The sequence below is a fragment of the Capra hircus genome, chromosome 4 (genome assembly GCF_001704415.2).
Source record: "Capra hircus breed San Clemente chromosome 4, ASM170441v1, whole genome shotgun sequence".
NCBI lineage: Eukaryota > Metazoa > Chordata > Mammalia > Artiodactyla > Bovidae > Capra > Capra hircus.
Window position 1 is genome coordinate 59,726,481 of NC_030811.1, and position 15,094 is coordinate 59,741,574.

A 15,094-nucleotide genomic window follows, 5' to 3' on the forward strand; every position below is an offset into this window, starting at 1 on the left:
TTGGAATACAGAATGAGCAGGGCAAAGGCTAGCAAGGATTTTGTCAAGAGAACGCACTGGTCATAGCAAACACCCTCTTTCAAGAACGCAAGAGAAGACTCTACACATGGACATCACCAGATTGTCAACACTGAAATCAGATTGATTATATTCTTTCCAGCCAAAGATAGAGAAGCTCTATACAGTCAGCAAAAACAAAACCAGGAGTTGACTATGGCTCAGATCATGAACTCCTTATTGCCAAATTCAGACTTAAATTGAACAAAGTAGGGAAAACCACTAGACCATTTGGGTAGGACCTAAATCAAATCCCTTATGATTATACAGTGGAAGTGAGAAACAGATTTAAGGGCCTAGATCTGATAGACAGAGTGCCTGATGAACTATGGAATAAGGTTCGTGACATTGTACAGGAGACAGGGATCAAGAGCATCCCCATGGAAAAGAAATGCAAAAAAGCAAAATGGCTGTCTGGGGAGGTCTTACAAATAGCTGTGAAAAGAGAGGTGAAAAGCAAAGGAGAAAAAGAAAGATATAAGCTTCTGAATGCAGAGTTCCAAAGAATAGCAAGAGGAGATAAGAGAGCCTTCTTCAGCAATCAGTGCAAAGAAATAGAGGAAAACAACAGAATGGGAAAGACTAGAGATCTCTTCAAGAAAATTAGAGATACCAAGGGGATATTTCATGCAAAGATGGGCTCGATAAAGGACAGAAATGGTATGGACCTGACAAAAGCAGAAGATATTAAGAAAAGGTGGCAAGAATACATGGAAGAACTGTACAAAATAGATCTTCACGACCTGGATAATAACGATGGTGTGATCACTCACCTAGAGCCAGACATCTTGGAATGTGAAGTCAAGTGGGCCTTAGAAAGCACCACTATGAACAAAGCTAGTGGAGGTGATGGAATTCCAGTGGAGCTATTTCAAATCCTGAAAAAGGATGCTGTCAAAGTGCTGCACTTAATATGCCAGCAAATTTGAAAAACTTAGCAGTGGCCACAGGACTGGAAAACGTCAGTTTTCATTCCAATTCCAAAGAAAGGCAAGCCAAAGAATGTTCAAACTACCACACAATTACACTCATCTCAGATGCTAGTAAAGTAATGCTCAAAATTCTCCAAGCCAGGCTTCAGCAATACGTGAACCGTGAACTTCCAGATGTTCAAACTGGTTTTGGAAAAGGCAGAGGAACCAGAGATCAAATTGCCAACATCTGCTGGATCATCGAAAAAGCAACAGAGTTCCAGAAAAACATCTATTTCTGCTTTAGTGACTATGCCAAAACCTTTGACTGTGTGGATCACAAGAAACTGTGGAAAATTCTGAAAGAGATGGGAATACCAGACCACCTGACCTGCCTCTTGAGAAACTTATATGCAGGTCAGGAAGCAACAGTTAGAACTGGACATGAAACAACAGACTGGTTCCAAATAGGAAAAGGAGTCTGTCAAGGCTGTATATTGTCATCCAGCTTATTTAACTTCTATGCAGAGAACATCATGAGAAATGCTGGACTGGAAGAAACATAAGCTGGAATCATGATTGCCGGGAGAAATATCAATAACCTCAGATATGCAGATGACACCACCCTTATGGCAGAAAGTGAAGAGGAGCTAAAAAACCTCTTGATGAAAGTGAAAGTGGAGAGTGGAAAAGTTGGCCTAAAGCTCAACATTCAGAAAACGAAGATCATGTCATCTGGTCCCATCACCTCATGGCAAATAGATGGAGAAACAGTAGAAAGAGTGACTGACTTTATTTTTTGGGTCCCCAAAATCACTGCAGATGTTGATTGCAGCCATGAAATTAAAAGACGCTTACTCCTTGGAAGGAAATTGTGACCAACCTAGATAGTATATTCAAAAGCTGAGACATTACTTTGCCAACAAAGGTCTGTCTAGTCAAGGCTATGGTTTTTCCAGTAGTCATGTATGGATGTGAGAGTTGGACTGTGAAGAAAGCTGAGCACTGAAGAATTGATGCTTTTGAATTGTGGTGTTGGAGAAGACTCTTGAGAGTCCCTTGGACTGCAAGGAAATCCAACCAGTCCATTCTAAAGGAGATCAGTCCTGGATGTTCTTTGGAAGGAATGATGCTAGAGCTGAAACTCCAGTACTTTGGCCACCTCATGTGAAGAGCTGACTCATTGGAAAAGACTCTGATGCTGGGAGGGATTGGGGGCAGGAGGAGAAGGGGACGACAGAGGATGAGATGGCTGGATGGCATCACTGACTCGATGGACGTGAGTTTGAGTGCACTCCCGGAGTTGGTGATGGACAGGGAGGCCTTGCGTGCTATGGTTCATGGGGTTGCAAAGAGCCGGACATGACTTAGCGACTGAACTGAACTGAAGGAAACAAAAGACATATATATAGAAAACTATGAAACACTGGTGAAAGAAATCAAAGAAGACACAAGTAAATGGAGAAATATACCATGTTCATGGATCAGATTAATCAATATAGTGAAAAGGAGTATACTATCCAAAGCAATCTATTGATTCAGTGCAATCCCTATCAAGCTGCTGCTTTTGCTGCTGCTGCTAAGTCGCTTCAGTCATGTCCAACTCTGTGTGACCTCATAGACGCCGCCCACCAGGCTCCGCGGTCCCTGGGATTCTCAGGCATGAGTACTGGAGTGGGTTGCCATTTCCTTCTCCAATGCATGAAAGTGAAAAGTGAAAAGTGAAAATGAAGTTGCTCAGTCGTGTCTGACTCTTAGCAACCCCATGGACTGCAGCCCACCAGGCTCCTCCGTCCATGAGATTTTCCAGGCAAGAGTAGCAGAGTCTGGTGCCATTGCTTTCTCCCCCTATCAAGCTACCAATGATATTTTTCACAGAACAAGATCAAATAATTTCACAATTTGTATGAAAATACAAAAAACCTTGAATAGCCAAAGCAATCTTGAGAAAGAAGAATGGAACTGGAGGAATCAACCTGCCTGACTTCAGATTATACTACAAAGCCACAGTCATCAAGACAGTATAGTACTGGCACAAAGACAGACATATGGATCAATGGAACAAAAGAGAAAGCCCAGAGATAAGTCCATGCACCTATGGTCACCTTATCTTCGACAAAGGAGGCAAAAATATACAATGGAGAAAAGACAATCTCTTTAACAAGTGGTGCTGGGAAAACTGGTCAATGACTTGTAAAAAAATGAAAGTAGAACACTTTGTAACACCATACACAAAAATAAACTCAAAATGTATTAAAGATCTAAATGTAAGGCCAGAAACTATAAAACTCTTAGAGGAAGACATAGGTAAAACACTCTCCGACATAATTCACAGCAGGATCCTCTATGACCCACCTCCCAGAATATTGGAAATAAAAGCAAAAATAAAGAAATGGGACCTAATTAAAATTAAAAGCTTTTGCACAACAAAGGAAACTATAAGCAAGGTGAAAAGACCAGCCTTCAGAATGGGAGAAAATAATAGCGAACAAAGCAACTGACAAATAATTAATCTCAAAAATATACAAGCAACTCTTGCAGCTCAATTCCAGAAAAATAAACGACCTAATAAAAAAAATGGGCCAAAGAACTAAACAGACATTTCTCCAAAGAAGACATCCAGATGGCTAACAAACACATGAAAAGATGCTCAACATCACTCCTTATCAGAGAAATGCAAATCAAAACCACAATGAGGTACCATTTCATGCCAGTCAGAATGGATGCTATCCAAAAGTCTAGAAGCAATAAATGCTGGAGAGGGTGCAGAAAAAAGGGAACCCTCTTACATTGTTGGTGGGAATGCAAACTAGTACAGCCACTATGGAGAACGGTGTGGAGATTCCTTAAAAAACTGGAAATAGAACTGCCATATGACCCAGCAATCCCACTGCTGGGCATACACACTGAGGAAACCAGAACTGAAAGAGACACGTGTACACCCAATGTTCATCACAGGACTTTATAATAGCCAGGACATGGAAGTAACCTAGATGTCCATCAGCAGATGAATGAATAAGAAAGCTGTGGTACATATACACAATGGAATATTACTCAGCCATTAAAAAGAATACATTTGAATCAGTTCTAATGAGGTGGATGAAACTGGAGCCAATTATACAGAGTGAAGTAAGCCAGAAAGAAAAACACCAATACAGTATACTAACGCATATATATGGAATTTAGAAAGATGGTAACGATAACCCTGTACGGGGGACAGTGAAAGAGACACAGATGTATAGAATAGTCTTTTGGACTCTGTGGGAGAGGGAGAGGGTGGGATGGTTTGGGAGAATGGCATTGAAACATGTATATTATATGTGAAATGGATCACCAGTCCAGGTTCGATGCATGCTACAGGGTGCTCAGGGCTGGTGCACTGGGATGACCCAGAGAGATGGGATCAAGAAGGAGGTGGGAGGAGGGTTCATGATGGGGAACACATGAGCACCCATGTCAGATTCATGTCAATGTGGCAAAACCAATACAATATTGTAAAGTAACTAGTATGTAAAAAAAAAAAGTATGTAATTTATTAATGGTGGTTAGTCACTAAGACACGTCCAACTCCTATGACTCCATGGACTATAGCCCACCAGGCTTCTCTGTCCATGGGATTTTCCAGGCAAGAAAACTGGATTGAGTTGCTATTTCCTTCTCCAAAGTATCTATCCAATCCAGGGAACAAACTCACATCTCCTGCATTGCAGGAAGATTATTTACTGCTGAGCCACAAGGGAAGTCCAATTTATTGATAAATGAGTTTAAAAAAAAAAGTAGGAGTTTAAAAAGTTGCAGAAGGTGGTCTCCTAGAAATAAAAATTTGAGATTGTGGGCGATGACTGTGGGATTGTTTTGGTTTGGTTTGATTTTGCACTCTTTAACTCCATATGCATACATATTTAACCTTGATAAAAAATAAAAACTAAGTTATAAAAATTATGGTATTTGATCTGGAGAAAATCAATGACAATTTTCTTCTTTTCCTTGGTAATTTATTGTTCTGTATGGATTCCAAGACTGAGTAAGGGAGACAAATTTTTTCTGCATGTGACCATACAAGTATATTGTGTGTGTTTCTGTGTGCATATGTGCATGTGCACACACATGTGCATATGTGTGTTCATGGGCATATAACATGCTTGTTCACTTACATTTGCTGAAATGAAGGGATATACATTCATACATATTAATGCAGCCTGGCTTGTAAGAAGCAAGAGAGTAAATAATGTGATGCTTATTAAAAAAGATAAGAAGCAATCTAAAATAATGGAATTCATAAAAGGAGCCATAAGCAAAGATTAAATTTTAAAAATTCTAACTGAACAATTCTTTAGAATGTAACAGCATTGCTTAGATTAAATAATTGAGGTTATGGAAAGAAATAATGGTTTACTTTGCATTTATTTTCTATAAATAGCTCTAACGATTATCACTGTTAAGAATGATCTATTATTCATTATAAAACTTATAAACAGAATTAACAAGTTCTTATCAGTTTCTAGAACAAATCAAAGAAAAAAGCACTGAAGGAAATAAATATTTAAATGCCATCTGATATTTTTAAAGAGAAAATTTGTATTCAAAATGTATAAATTTGGTTGATTAAAAATTAACAGGAGTCTTATAAAGACTTGTGCAGTAGTGTGGTATTGGAGACTGCTGCACACTCCCAGAAAGAAATAAGTTGTCAAGATAGAATTCTGGAAGGGAAAGTGTGCACTTGATTTGAACCCTAGGTACCATGCAGCCCTAGAACTTTCTAGCTCAGGTAGCATGGAGATGATCAACAATGAACCCACCCCATTAACAAAAACCACATATAGTTGACATATATGTACACATATGTATATATAATTAATTATGCAAAAGTACACACAGAACTCTGATGTTAATCCCTGGCTACTTTTCTCTCTGAGAAAGTAATACAGCCATCCTTGGCCAGTTCTTTTCCTGGGTGTTACACATTGTACTTGACTCATAAAGGAGATGACCAATTGTTCTTCTTTGTTGTAATACTTAGTTAGAGTCTTAGCATTTGACTGTGTTTCCTACAGATATTAATATCATGGTTACATTATGAATCTTCATCACTGATTTCTAGAATGGGGATCGCTTGCTTTTCCTCACTTGGCTGATGCTGTGGGTATAGATTCTGTGATTATCTGTTCTGGCTGTTACACCCCATGCTCTCAGCTCTGATGACCACGTGCTTGGCATACTGTAACAAGATGAAGAATGCTTTAAATTCCTTTAGGAGGGAAAAATCATTTCTGGCTTAGAGCTGGAGATGAAATCGTTCCTTTTTTGTAAAGAAACACAGGCACTGAGATATTTTCTATGCAGGACAATTACACCCTCCCAGGAGCAGAGATTCAATGTGACACTGCTCAAACGTTTCAAACTTGGTATCATCCAACTTGCAGTGGAATATTTAACTTGTTCTTTTTTCCCCTTTCCAAGCTGGAGAGATGATTGTACAATGTCAGTAGTTTCCAGTTTCTCCAAGGTATGCATTCACATTGGTTTTTATTAATTCTCCTGTCCCCATATTCTGATAACAAAACTCCCTTTACAGTTGAGAACCCATTCCATGAGATTTATGAAACTGACTTCTCTGTCTTACTGCCCCTACAGGGAAAGGGAAAAGATGTATATTAGGCATTTAGGGAGTAGAAAGAGAGGGAAAGCCAGTGTGGTAGGAAATTCCATCTTCAGGACTTTACCCAAGTAAGAAGTTACAGGGACAGGCAGCATCTCATTTGCTTCCAAGACCTTGGTCTTAGCACACGTGAATTCTGATATGACTGTTTTAATGACTCTTTATTACTCTCTATTATTATTTTTCCTGCCCTGTTTCCAAACTTGTTTGATGATCAGGCTCATCTGAAGAACTTTCAAGTAAAGAAGATGAACAAAATGAATCCAAATCTTCTGCAAAGAGATTTAGGCAATGAGTATTTTTCAGAAGCTGCCCAGGAGTTTCTTAGCAGGAGCCAACTTTGGAATTCACTGACCTGCATAGGCAGTGTCATCCATTAATTAAACCATGAATTAAATGACCAAATTTCTGATTGCTGCAGAAAGTGGACAGGATGATGTGACATTTTACAGCATCCATGTGTGTTCCTGCCACAGGGAGGGCCTGTCTTCAGCTCATATCAGGGAGAGCAGAATAAATTCCACTTCCCACTCTATGGAGGAGGCTAAACCTAGGACAAACTGAGCAGAGAGGCTATATCTTCCAACAGAATGTAGTTTAAGATAAAAGTCATTTAATTAATGGATGACACTGCTTATGCAGGTCAGTGAATTCCAACATTAGTGGCTAATGCTTTCCAGGCTGTATTGGAGAAAAGTAAAATCTCTATCATTGAAAGTGTGCATAATTAAGGTGATCAGTGAACTAGTTTGTAAATTGAGGATGCAGGACTTTGCTTCAAAGCAGGCATCTGATCTCAAGGCAAATGATCCTGGAGTAAGAATAGAACAAGACCCACTACAGATGGCCAGCAGATCTTAGACTATCCGGACAGAAGAGGAAGCCAGACCAGAATGGAGAAAACTCTTTGCCATATGGGTAGCCAGCTTCCAAGATAGTTTTCAATGACCCCTGTTTTCTGATATTTATACCCTGGGGGAGTCCTTCTCACATTGAACAGGGTTTATTTTTTATGAGTCTAGGTTGTGAAAGGCTACAGCTTCTATCTTGGGCACTCCTCTCCTCTGCCTATGCTCTTTCTCTCTCCTGGTCTATTTGCTCCAAGGGGAGCAGGTTGTGGGTAGTTCTCTGGAGAGACCCTTATGGGGAGGAACTGATACCTTCTGCTAAGAACTGTGTGACTGGTCTTGGAGGTGGATCCTTGACCCTCAGTCAGTTCTTCAAAGACTGTAGCCCCAAATGACACCTGGGATGTAATGTAACCTCATGTGAGACCTTGAACAGGAACCACCTAGCTAAACCACTCTCCAATTCCTGACCCTTAGAAACTATAAGATATTGAAACTATTTGTTTCAAAGCAATAGATAACTGATAAGCAAGCCAGCTCCACAATGAGAAGGGTCTGTAAACTTCTTGTCAGAAAACGCTGTCTATTTTTGAAGCTTGTAATTTGCTGATTCTTTAGTCAATTTAAAGTGCATAGTTTATATTCTAGAATGTTGGCCAGTAATTCTTGACTAATCTTTTTGTCACTATGATTCACTTATTCGGTAAGCATTTAATCACCTACAATACCAGATCTTATTTCGGGCTCCATGAATAAAACACGAACAAGACTGACAAAGACCTTACCCTCACACAGTTTATTTTATTGATGACCATAAAAAGTAAATACATAACTTAAAAGGTATTTTCATGTAGTGATAATTTTCATGAAGAAATAAACATATGCACACACACACACACACACGTAGGTTCTTGGTGGCTCACACAGTAAAGAATCCATCTGCCAACGTAGAAGACATGGGTTCAATGCCTGAGTTGAGAAGATCCCCTAGAGAAGGAAATGGCAACCACTGTTGCCTGGGAAATCCCATGGACAGAGGAGCCTGGTGGGCTACAGTCCATGGGGTCGCAAAGAGTCAAACATGACTTGAGTGACTACCACTTGCTATATATATATATATATATATATGCACAAATGAAAAAACTATATATGTATATAGTTGTTGCTGTTGTTTAATTACTGAATCATGTTCGCCAGGCTGCTCTGTCCATGGAGTTCTCCAGTCAAGGATACTGGAGGGGTTGCCATTCCCTTCTCCAGGGGATCTTCCTGACCCAGGGATGAAACTCAGTTCTCCTGCACTGCAGGCAGATTCTTTACCATCTAAGCCATCAGGAAAGCCCTATGTCTATATCTATATCTATCTATCTCTCTGTCCATGTATCTGAATCACTTTGCTGCACACTTGAAATTACAAAATTGTAAATCATCTATGCTTCAATTAAAAAATAAATTAAAAATTTAAACAAAGAAATAAACATGTGAGCCAAATGAGAGTAGATGCAGAGCCATGGTGAGACAACATCTCTTAATCAGGGGGTTGGGGAAGGTCTCTCTAAGGAATGGAATTTGAGCGGAAATCTAAGGATGAAAAAGAGTGAGTTAGGAAGGGCCTGAGAAGAGAAAACCAGGCAGAAAAGAGCAAAAGCAGGGCCCTACAAGTGGCAAATGGGACTGTGAAGGAATACCATCCTTACAGGGTCTTTCCTACCTGCTAAGGATTCCTAGATGTTGGTACCCAGGTGAGCAGATTTCCCTTCAGCAGGTTGCTAATTTACAGCATCCAGGTGCTTGCCTTGGCACATTGCTAATCATCATTTTTCTTCCCTCCAACATCCTTGGTGCCCTTTCTGAAGAGCGAGAAGAAATACTCTTGTAGATAGCTTTATTGGAATATTGTTTCACAGACCAGAAAAAGAGGCTATTGTCCACTTCACTAGACAGTGAAACTCCCTGCTCCTCACACATAGTAGTTTTTAATAAGCATTTTTTATATTCTTAGCTCATTATCTATCTGTGTCTCCCAACTCTGAAAGAATTGAGAGTTTTGGAGACAAGAGCGAGCCATTCTCATACCCAAGTCTCTGGGGAAGCAATCTCATGACCCTCAGTCTTAGCACTCCACACCTGCCACGTGAATGAAGAGTGCCCCTGGGGCAGGCGCATATCACTCTGAGCCCTGCCTCTCATTCCCTTGCTGTTGCTAATCCTTCCCTCGGTCCCATTTTGTGAGTCTTTCCATGCTTCTTAACAAAGCTTCCCATCTTTAGGACATGAGTTTGAGTGAACTCCGGGAGTTGGTGATGGACAGGGAGGCCTGGCGTGCTGCGATTCATGGGGTTGCAAAGAGTCGGACACGACTGAGCAACTGAACTGAACTGAACTGATATGCCACGACACAAGTGAATCTCACAAAAATAGAGTTGAGTGAAAGAAACAAGACACAAAAGACAACGTAGTTTAGGATTTCACTTGTATAAATTTCAAAAACAGGCAAAACTCATTTGCAGAGTTAGAAATCAAGATAATGGCTGTATTTGGAGGGTGACAAGGGTCTGGAAAGGGGCTCGTGGGGCTTTTGGGGTTCTGGTAATGTTCTGTTTCACAATCTGAATGCTGGTTACTCATTTGATAAAGATTGATCGAAGTGCACAATAAACATTAGTATAATCTTTCCCAGGTGTATTCCATAATAAATTAAAAGTTAACATGAAAAACCCTCCATAGATGAATGGACAACCAAACTGTGGTGGATTCATGCAATGGAATACTATTCAGTCATAAAAAGAAATGAAATTCTGACACATGCTGCGACAGGGATGAACCTTGGAAATATTCTGCTAAGTGAAAGAAGCCAGTCACAAAAGGCCACATGCTGTGTATTTCTATTTGTATCAAATGTCCAGAATGAGCAAATCCATACAGACTGGAATGGAAGCAGATTAGTGGTTGCTATGGGCTGGAGGCAGGACAAGTGGGGAGTGGCTAATGATGGGTATGGAATCTTTTTGTGGAGCACTGAAAATATTCTAGCCTTAGATAATGGTATTGCACAACTTTGTGAATATACTAAAAACTACTGAATTGTACACCTAAAAAAAAAAAAAAAACTAATCTGGGCTTTGCTGGTGGTCCACTGGCTGAGAATCCACCTTGCAATGCAGCAGACACCAGTTCAATCCCTTATCCGGGAAGATCCCACACACTGCAGAGCAACTAAGCCCATGGTCCATAAGTACTGAGCCCACCTACTGCAACTACTGAAACCCCTGTTCCTAGAGCCTGTGCTGTGCAACAAGAGAAGCCAGCACAGTGAGAGAAGCCTGCACACTGCAATCAGAGAGTAGCCCCCACTGCTAGAGACAGCCCACTTGCAGCCATGAAGACCCAGGACAGCCAGATATAAATAAAAAAATTTTTAAAAAGAATCTTACCATATGTGAAGTATATCTCAATTTTTATAAATCCTCTGGAGTACTGGCTTTTCTACAACCATCAAGACACGTAGGTCCTTTAAGTTATTGTTTATCTGACACAATTTGTCCAGCTCTTTCAAACTGTAGATTCCACATTAGTTTGACTATCCTGGGTCCGGAATCTTAAATTTTTATTTTACATAGAGTGTGGCATTATCATTGAAAGCTTTGTGGATCACCAAACTGTTTTAAATATTCAAAGCTAAACCAGTAGATTGAGGGGAGTCAAGTGTTATGTACAGTGACAAGCACTAAAGCTCCGCTCTGCTCTTTCTTTCTTGGCTGTGCTGGGTCTTCACTGTGGCTCACGGGCTCAGGAGTGTGTGGGCTCAGTAGTTGAAGCACATGGGTTTATTTCCTCCATGGTATGTGGGATCTTAGTTCCCCAACCAGGGATTGAACCCACATTCCCTGCACTGGAAGTCAGATTCTTAACCACTGGATTGTCAGGGAAGTCCTTGCTCTTTCTAATAATTTGTATTAATATGCCCATAAACATATGTGTTACAGAATGTGCGTGTGTGTGCTAAGTCACTTCAGTCATGTCCGACTCTTTGTGACCTTATGGACTACAGCCCTCCAGGCTCCTCTGTCCATGGGATTCTACAGGCAGGAATACTGGAATGGGCTGCCATTTCCTTCTCCAGGGGATCCTCCAGAGCCAGGAATCGAACCCTCATCTCCTGATGCTCCTGCATTGGCAGGCAGGCTCTTTACCACTAAGCCATCGGGAAAGCCTATGTTACAGAATGTTTTTCTAGGATAGATTATCCAGTGGGAAAAAGCTAACACTTGTCTAACTGAATAGACATACCTTAAGATTCTCAAATTTGTTCATACTCTTTGACCTAGTAATCCTACTTCTAGGAGTCTATCCTACAGAGAGAATTAGAGATGTTTATTCATATTAAATGCCCAAACAATAAGGAAAGAGCAAAGAGGGGTGGAGGCAGGGCCTTCCAACACCCAAGAACAATTCTGGGCACAGAGTCTGAGGGAGTCAACCTGCTCCCCAACTCCCCCCCACACACACCCCCACATGTTCCCTGGAGTTAGAGGAATGTTGATAATAGAATTTCACAGATACTGAGGGAGACATGCCGAAGTCACTAATCCAAGCAGTCCACCAAGTGTGTGACAGCATTTCCTGTCTCTTCCCTTTTCTCTTGCCCGCCTCAGTCTTCTAGCTACTCTTATCCCATTTGCTCAGGGCCTGACCCTGGCTAACATCCCTAAAGACAATATTGACAAGCTTTTGGCCTTGACCAATTAAAGTCAGCCGGCTAGCTCTGATCCGGAAATCCCTCTTGAAGTGGCATGGAGCTGTGTAAATAAATATTTGGAAACAGAACAATGAAAGTAGTTGGAGTGTTAAAACAAGGACATCTTCACTCATTCGCACCAATGAATTCTCTGCCAAACGTTTGATCTCCGTGCTGTAGACACATAGAAGCTAAGTGAAAGGAGTGGAAGGAAGAGAAACTAGCAACTTCACCCCTCCTTGTTTAGATTCCAGTTCTTTGAAGAGGAACACGGCAGGGCCAGAGCAGGTGAATTTCCTACAGCCGTGCTCCATGGAATTCCAACATCTGTCTTAATGTAGCAGGAGACAGTGTCAGTATTTTAGAGGCTATGTACTTGTAACTTGTTCTATTTTCTATCTTAAAGTCAAAAGAGATCCAGACAGCATAGGAAAACATCCAAAGGAGTGTGTAATAACTTTAAAAATTATTTAATTAAAACTATTGTTATAAATGTAGCAAATGTTTATTATTTAAAAAATTATATTTGCTCCACCATTCTGTCTCTCTCCTCAGAAGTAACAATTATTCATAATAACTTCAGTGGCTTTGTATGTATCTATTATGCAGATACAGATGGATAAATTTTAGTACAATAAAGCGCTTGTTCTCAAACTTTAATATAAGTGATCATCTGAGAAACCTGTTAAAAATGGAAATGGAGCCTAGGTTGTTATACAAAAACCTCAACGATATTGATGCACGTGGTCTGCAGAGCAGACCATTGAAATCTCTCTCGTCTTTTACTCTTTGAGTTCTTTGGAGTCAAAGATTATCAATCCCATGCCTCCTTGTAATGTGGTGGAGAGACACATCATTCCAACTCTTCAGATGTGTATCTGCAGAAGCAGTTTTCTTGACTGGGAAGGGATTTCATTTTATAAGGTAAGAGGGTGTGTGTGTGTGTGTGTGTGTGTGCAAGCATGGGTGCATTTGCACATCTAACTTACTTTAGAATTGTTTTAGAATTCACTTAGAAAAACCAATATGGCAAAATTTTGCAAGGGCAGACAGAAAGGAGGTAAGGTATACGGTTAGAACGGGGAAGATGTCTAATCTGTTTTTCACAGGAAATAGGGGAATTCTTTCCAGGACCTTAAGGCAACAACGAGGAAAACAACAACAAACAGCAGGAGCAATGACAGACAATGTTAAGAATAAATGAAAGAGAAATTAAAAAGAGAAAACCTAGTAAGAAAATGACTGTAAGAGATGGGCTAAAAATTTAAGGTAGAAAATTTGAAAATGAATAAAAGAAAAAATTTCTTTATGAATCAAGAAAATGATTAAAGTAAAAATTCAAACATGCAAAGGGAAGGTTTGGAGATAAAAATTTAAACAATTGAAAATAAAATCTTCTGCTCAAAAGCTGAAATGAAAGTCAAAACAAATCCAAGTTTATATAATGTAATGTAAAGTACAATGTTAAAATTAAAAACAAGTAAGAATAATAAAAGGGGACACTCTGAGCTCAGAAGGTTAAATGTTGAATGGGAAAGCAATTAAATAAGACTTGCTGTTGTTGTTTACTTGCTAAGTTGTGTCTGACTCTTTTGGGACCCTGTGGACTGACTGTAGCCTGCCAGGCTCCTCTGCTCATGGGATTTCCCAGGCAAGAATACTGGGTTGCCATTTCCTTCTCCAGGGGATCTTCCCTGGAGATGACATCCCCAAAATGACATAAGAAAAAGCCATTTTTAAGGGGAGATATTAAAAATAACAATAATAATGTGAGAAATGAAAAGCATAAGCAAACAAGTAATTTGCTGCTAGGGCCGACTGTGGACTCTTCTAGGCCTCAAAGTGAAAGTGAAAGTCACTCAGCCGTGTACCACTCATTGCGACCCCAAGGACTATACTGTCCAAGGAACTGTCCAGGCCAGAATATCAGAGTGGGTAGTCTTTCCCTTCTCCAGGGGGTCTTCTCAACCCAAGGATTGAACCCAGGTCTCCCACATTGCTGGCGGATTCTTTACCAGCTGAGCTATGGGGGAAGCCAGGTGGGAGTCCTTCAGCACTGAGAGTGAGGGTCTGCCTCACTGAGCTTTGGAGACTAGATCTGCAGCCCAGTCACCGTTTCAGAACTTGAAGACCAAGTCCCTTTTGTCAAGGTCAAGTTTTGGTGGGTCTGCACCCTCAAGGAAGAAACCAGTAGCCTCCTTCCTCTCCTATCTCCCCCACCACTAAAAATCTTTCTTTAAGACCATGGCTTGTCATTTTCTTTCAGGTCACCTTCCCTGATTTGTGCAGACAATGGAGCAGGGGGCCAGCTTGTTCAAGCAGTTGAGATGGTGGCAATCTTCTCTCCTGGCACAGGTCCTGGGGTGGCCCTGGGTTTTCCAACCTCCAGGACCTAAATTGAGATTGAGTCACCCATCTTGCCCCAAATGTGTTCCTCCCAGTCCAAGTTCACTCTGGTGTTTAATGTGTAACCATTGCCCTGATTAGTGAAGCAAGCCACTTCAATCACTCTGGACTGCTTCCTTGTGTTCACCCCTGCAAACAATGGGTCTCCGAGTGCTGCCTCTTTTATCTCTCACATCTCTGTTCTATCTTCATCATGTATGCACTTTACAAACCTTCATTGTAACTGAAACGGGTGTGAAGAGATAAGCAAGGGTTTTGCGTTTTTTGTTTTGGAGCTGGGAATTCATGAAAACAGTAGCTTGCAGAGATGTATACCATCTCAAAGGCGAGGGTAAAGAGAACTGGGAAAACTGAGCATCACAGAAAAGATTGGTTAGCACTGGACCCAGGCAGATGTGCAGATGCCAGAATTAATTCCACAGCACTGGCTCTGCTCAGTGCCACCCTACTTGGCACACTTTTCTGAATGCGG